Raw genomic sequence first — 6,000 nt, 5'->3', positions numbered from 1 at the left:
CCAGATGGACATATTGGGGGAAAAGAAGAAGTAAACAGTTTCTCAATATTTTGATCTTGAGAACAACAACACCCCCCCCCCCAAACAAGTTAAAGTGATTCTGTTGAGAGAGGCTGAGGGACATGAAAATCCAGAATATTGGTTTTGGCAGAGTTTTCAAGCGAAATAGGCAGACAATAGAAAGTTGGGCAAGTGAAAAGAGAGAAAGATAAGAAATAGCAGTAATGTAAATCCTTAGCACAGATGCGATATTAGAAGAAAATGAGTGGATAACAAAAACAAAAGGGAGAACATCAATAATATTTCATAGTGAAGGATGAGCCAGTCACCATAAGGTTAATTCTTTTTTTCACACTGAAATTCCACTCTCTTTGGAAATAGCTATGCAACTTACCTGGTGGTGTTCAAGTCCACATCGGAAATCTGCTTAGCTTAAGAGAATCATACATCCTCAAACATTGAACTGACTGCTGCAGCTGGTTTTGTCTACAGTCCTGAAAGAGGTTCGCCCTACCTGTTTGCATTTGGGGTGCTGTTTGATATTTACTTTCAAAGCCCTAATTGGCTTGTGAGCCAGCTTTGTTGGTTAAGGAGTTATCTGTCAGTTTCATCTGGTGCTTTTATTCTGGTTTTGTTTCATTGTACTGTTCATTTCTTCATGCTTGTACAACTGCTTAAGAAATCTAGTACGATGAAGTGTGGTATGTAACTGTTTTAAACAAACGAATGACGCTGTGCCGGAGGCTACATGGGGAAAAAGACAGAGAATTCAGATGATTAAGGTTGCAAAACAAGTTCCATTATGGTGTTGTAACAAAATTATGTCAGATATACACCTTTCTCACGTCAAGCCATGTTTAAATGTTTAAAGTCCAAGAGCTTTTGCTAGGGAAGATGATGGGAGAAGCATTTGTGTTCTGTTAACAACTGAATTATACAATGGAAAGTGCATGGCGAACGGGTGGGGTTTTTTTGGGGGGGAGAATGTTCTTTTGGAGAAATAACAGCTGTTTTTGTGAACACAGAAAACTGACGAGTAAAGAAAACCTGCCTTGTAAAATTCAAGGGCTCGGACAGGAGGAAGTCAGTACTGTAATGAGGAGAGGATGTTAAGAAGGGAGAAAAAGGCATCACCTGCTTTATCCATACACGTTGAGGGAATTCAAAAGTTTGGGCTCCAGATGTTGAGCAAAACCCCAATTTGCAGGAGTTTCCTGTCAGTTTCCACTAGTAACGTTAATTTACAGCCACACGAGAGAGCACTTTGGTCCGTCGCCAGTTCTATCTTTGCATAACTGCAAATGGAAGGGAAGCTCTTGCAGGCAAGCAATCCCTTCCAGAGGAAGATTTGAGATTAGGAGATATCATCTGCCTGGTAGGATTAGTCAGCTCACGCTGGCGGGAGCTGAAATGCAAAATTCTCCCTGCATCCAGTGAGTTTCCCATAAAATGGGGTTGACTTAGGGCTCCATATTAAAGGAGATGGGTGGCAAGGGGGGACCAGTTTGAAGCAAGTGGCTTTCATATTGGGGAGAAATGGTGGCGCAGTGACAAGGACATATAGTTTGCATGCGGGTTCGATCCCTGGGGTCTCCTTAAAAGGCTCAGCAGGCAAGACTAGTAGATAGATGGACATTTTGCCCCAATATTTTAAGAAGAGGACTCTTTATAAGAGGCTCCTGAAGGACCAGGTCAGGAATAGCTGGCAAGGTTTCCTGTAAGACAGATTACACTTCCTTGGCAGTGTGTAGCCACAAGGGAATTTTCAAGGGCATTCTGGGGAGTATTTATGGAGGCACAGTGTTCAATGAGAACTGACCAGGCAGTCTTTTTTTCCAAATTAATCAATTAATTGTTATATTGTTGTGCGATCATTATTACTATTATTTGGATGTCTCATCTACCCTAAGGCCCCATGGCAGATTAAAAAGGTAAAGGGACCCCTGACCATTAGGTCCAGTCGTGGCCGACTCTGGGGTTGCGACGCTCATCTCTCTTTATTGGCCGAGGGAACCGGTGTACAGCTTCTGGGTCATGTGGCCAGCATGACTAAGCCGCTTCCATGAGCAGCTCATGGAAATGCCGTTTACCTTCCCGCTGGAGCGGGACCTATTTATCTACTTGCACTTTGATGTGCTTTCAAACTGCTAGGTTGGCAGGAACAGGGACTGAGCAATGGGAGCTCACCCCATTGCGGGGATTCGAACCGCCGACCTTCTGATCGGCAAGTCCTAGGCTCTGTGGTTAAACCCACACCGCCACCCGTGTCCCTCCAGGGCGGATTACTACCATTTAAAGACACAATGGTAAAATCAGGTAAAACTATAATCAGAAAAAGAGGGTGGGCCATAAATCTCTCTCTCTCCCTCAGGTGTCCATGGCTAGGGAAAAGAGCTGTGTCTTTGGCATATAACGAAAGCTATAGTACAGTGGTACCTCTGGTTATGTACTTAATTCGTTCTGGAGGTCTGTTCTTGACCTGAAACAGTTATTAACCTGAGCTAAAGGGGCCTCCCACTGCCGCCGCGCAATTTCTGTTTTCATCCTGAGGTAAAGTTCTTAACCCAAGGTACTACTTCTGGGTTAGCGGAGTCTGTAACCCAAAGTATTTGTAACCCGTGGTACCACTGTATAGAACAATGAAGGTGGCAGATGGGCCTCTGTGGAGAGAGAATTCCACAGCTTAAGGGCTGCCACAGAGAACGTCCTGTCCTGGGTTGCCAGCCCCCAAACTGTGCCCAAGAACTTTTTACAACATGGCAAGGTTGTCGAGGTGGCCATGCAAGTCTCCCTCCGACAGCCAAGTTGACATGGGAAAGGCTCCCTCAGAGTTTGAAAACCACTTTACTGTGGTATTCAGAGCAGATCCTGATGACCAAAAGTTGAAATAATTCTGGGAATGCTACACACAAAAAATGCTTCCTCATGTAAAAGCTTTTACTGGGGTTAAATTTATTATTTTTATTTTTTTACACTAGCCTGGTATTTTACACCAGCCTGATATTTTGTAAGAGGGCAGGTATATAAATACTTTTATAAATGAACAAATAGTCCCTGACATTGGGCCTTGTGTCAGGGCCCACCTGTGCTGATGCCTTCTCTAGGTCCTTCCTGGAACATATGTCCCAGATGGACACTACGAGTGCTCCAGGATAATGTGGGAACTTAAGATGGTGGTTTGTAGCTACCAGGCAAGCTTATGTGTAGGGGGGTATCCCACTAACATAGGGCAAAGACCCACAAAGGGTGTCCCTCAAAACTGCAGCCAGCCCTCACTGGTGTCTAGCAATATTTATTGTGTGGAACTTTGCCACCACATAGTGAGTCTTCATGTCTTGGCTGTACATTCCTAGTGACCTCTGGGGGTCATGAAAAAAACTCTGTTAATTAGACTTAAAAGGAGATCTTGGATTTACGGTATCCTGGATATTCTAGCAAAGGAGATGGTTATCTGCCATTGTAACTCCCATAGAAAACTCTCCTCCTCCTACGCTTGTAATGTCCTAACATGCTATTTTTTTGCTCAGCCCGATTGTGTTGCATCGGTAGCTGCTGCAGTTATATTTAGGGATGTTGTTGGCCAGCAGGCAGTGGGTGCTTTCACACAGCAGCTTGTTGTGGACTTTGTGATGCTTATGTCCACAACTCTTGCAGTGTGTCCACACAAGATCATCAAAATGCCCACCTGTACTTTGTTTAATCTGGATTTTCTCTTACCATGCAAAATCTGATAAGTAAGCCTAACCAGTTGTACATTTGCAGTCACTCCTGGTATGGAATCTCTTGAGAACTTTTTTGGGTTTTTTTGGAAGGGGGCATTTGTCATCCGTGTGGTGATGTTTCAATGGGTGGCCTGTATGCTTCTCACATGAGATTTGCGCAAGGCCTGTAATCATAAAAAGAAATGTTTTGGGCTGCTTAGTGCTTTGAGTCATATATATGTGAATCATTCTTTCTCAGTCTTCTTTCCCAGCTTTCTCCAACTGATACTCAACTTCAGCTAAGGCACCCAGGGATTGAGGGGAGTGGATCAAATTAGGTTTGTGCCTCTTGCTGTTTTTCCAAGCTTCCACAAGAGTACTGATGGACAAATCTGTCCATTTTGGTTCTCAAAGTTTCCCATTTTTTCCAGGTTTAAATTCAGTTCTCCACATTTTTTTCAGCTACTTGATTTCCTCATTGAAAATTCATCAGCATTTGAAGTGCAAATTTATCCTAATAAACACATTTTTTTCATATGTAGCTTTAACTAATGTACAGTACTTTTGAAAGCAATTTCCCCCAGTACATGTTATTTTCATTTAACATGTGCTCTTTTATGCACACTTACACCTAATATAGGCACTTTTGCACATCATATTTGATTGGAGATGTGCAGATTTCAAATGAAAGCTGTGTTTCGGGTTGCATATTGGTTTGAGAAGTGTGAATAGGTAGTTTCTGATTAAAATGCAAACAAACAAACAAAAATCAAAACTCTCTTCCATCCCTACCCAAGAGCAAAGCCCTGCTGCCCACAATCAAGTGAGCGGTAGCACATCTGGTATGGGGGGAGGGGCATGTCATTCTCCTATTGGGGTAGTTTGTCCACTTTTGGTCCCCATCCTGCACTCAGCTCTCACCTGTGGCTCCTAGTAGTTGTCGGTATATGACAGTGGCCACACCCGAGCTTTGACTGGCCGGCTAAACCAGGTGAGGGTAGCTTATGGATCTCAAACCCTCAGTGAGTTAGGGACTTTCCCTTCATGTGAAGACAGGCTCTGGGGGGCTGAGCAATTGAGACCAGTAGTGGGTCCAATGGTCAAGAAGGCAGTTTCTGCATGTGCTGTAGAGGGAAGCAAGGGGCAGATGGGGCTCCTCAACCTGGGAAGGTAGCCCATCTAGGAGGAGGAGGCCAAGAGGGGGGTCTTTTTGTCTGGCAGCCCAGGACCTCTATACACACTGCCCAGGTTTGCACCCTAGGGAGGTCACTTTGGTGCTGTTATTGAAGTGGTTTGATTTCACCCCGGAGGGGCACTCCATTGTATCTTGAGACAGACAGATGCCAGCAGCTTGCCCCGTACAGCGGTACCTTGGGTTAAGAACTTAATTCATTCTGGAGGTCCGTTCTTAACCTGAAACTGTTCTTAACCTGAGGTACCACTTTAGCTAATGGGGCCTCCCACTGCCGCTGTGCCGCCACCGTGCTATTTCTGTTCTCATCCTGAAGCAAAGTTCTTAACCCGAGGTACTATTTCTGGGTTAGCAGAGTCTGTAACCTGAAGTGTCTGTAACCTGAAGCGTTTGTAACCCGAGGTACCACTGTATAAATAAGGAAGAAAACTGACCAAAGCAGAGTGCAATATTAGTGATGCAATATATTTTCCACAGGTTCAAAAAACATGTCTGATGATATTGCCAAGTGGAAATGGATGTTTTGGCCTCGCTTTAATTATTAGGCCACGGTCTATGGAAACAGCACGTTAATTTTCCAGTACTCGGAATCAAACCAAAAGCCGACATCTCACAGTGTGCTTTATTTTATTTCTCTCTCACACAAAATTAGCTGAAGACATGGAACGTTTAACGGCAGCATGATTTATGTTGACTTTAAAATAAAACAATGTGATTATTTTAATAAATGGTAATATACAGGCAAACAATTTTTTTTTAAAAAAAAAACCAAAAACCCATTACATACAACATCCAAAACACGGAAATAAACTAGATCTGTGTATTACAGCAATGCTGGTGCTAATTAAAATCCAAACAGAAGAAAAATAGGAGCACGGTCCACTTGCATGGCTAATCTGCTCAGCTAGCCTGCTTGCAGTGCACTGGGAAGAAGCAATTGTGTGAGAGGCTCCAATTTCAACATCAAGCCTTCCTCTCTGCTCAGTGCAAGTTACTTGTGCTTGCAAGTAAATGTTTGCAAGGTGCATAGAGGGATGGCTGGGTGGGGAGATGAAACATACATAATGTCCCATGATTGCTGCCTGCATGTGTGTGGATAGATGGGGA

This window comes from Podarcis melisellensis (genome assembly GCF_964234715.1).
Source record: "Podarcis melisellensis genome assembly, chromosome: 7".
Classification (NCBI taxonomy): Eukaryota; Metazoa; Chordata; class Lepidosauria; order Squamata; family Lacertidae; genus Podarcis; species Podarcis melisellensis.
This window is presented reverse-complemented; position numbering follows the sequence as displayed.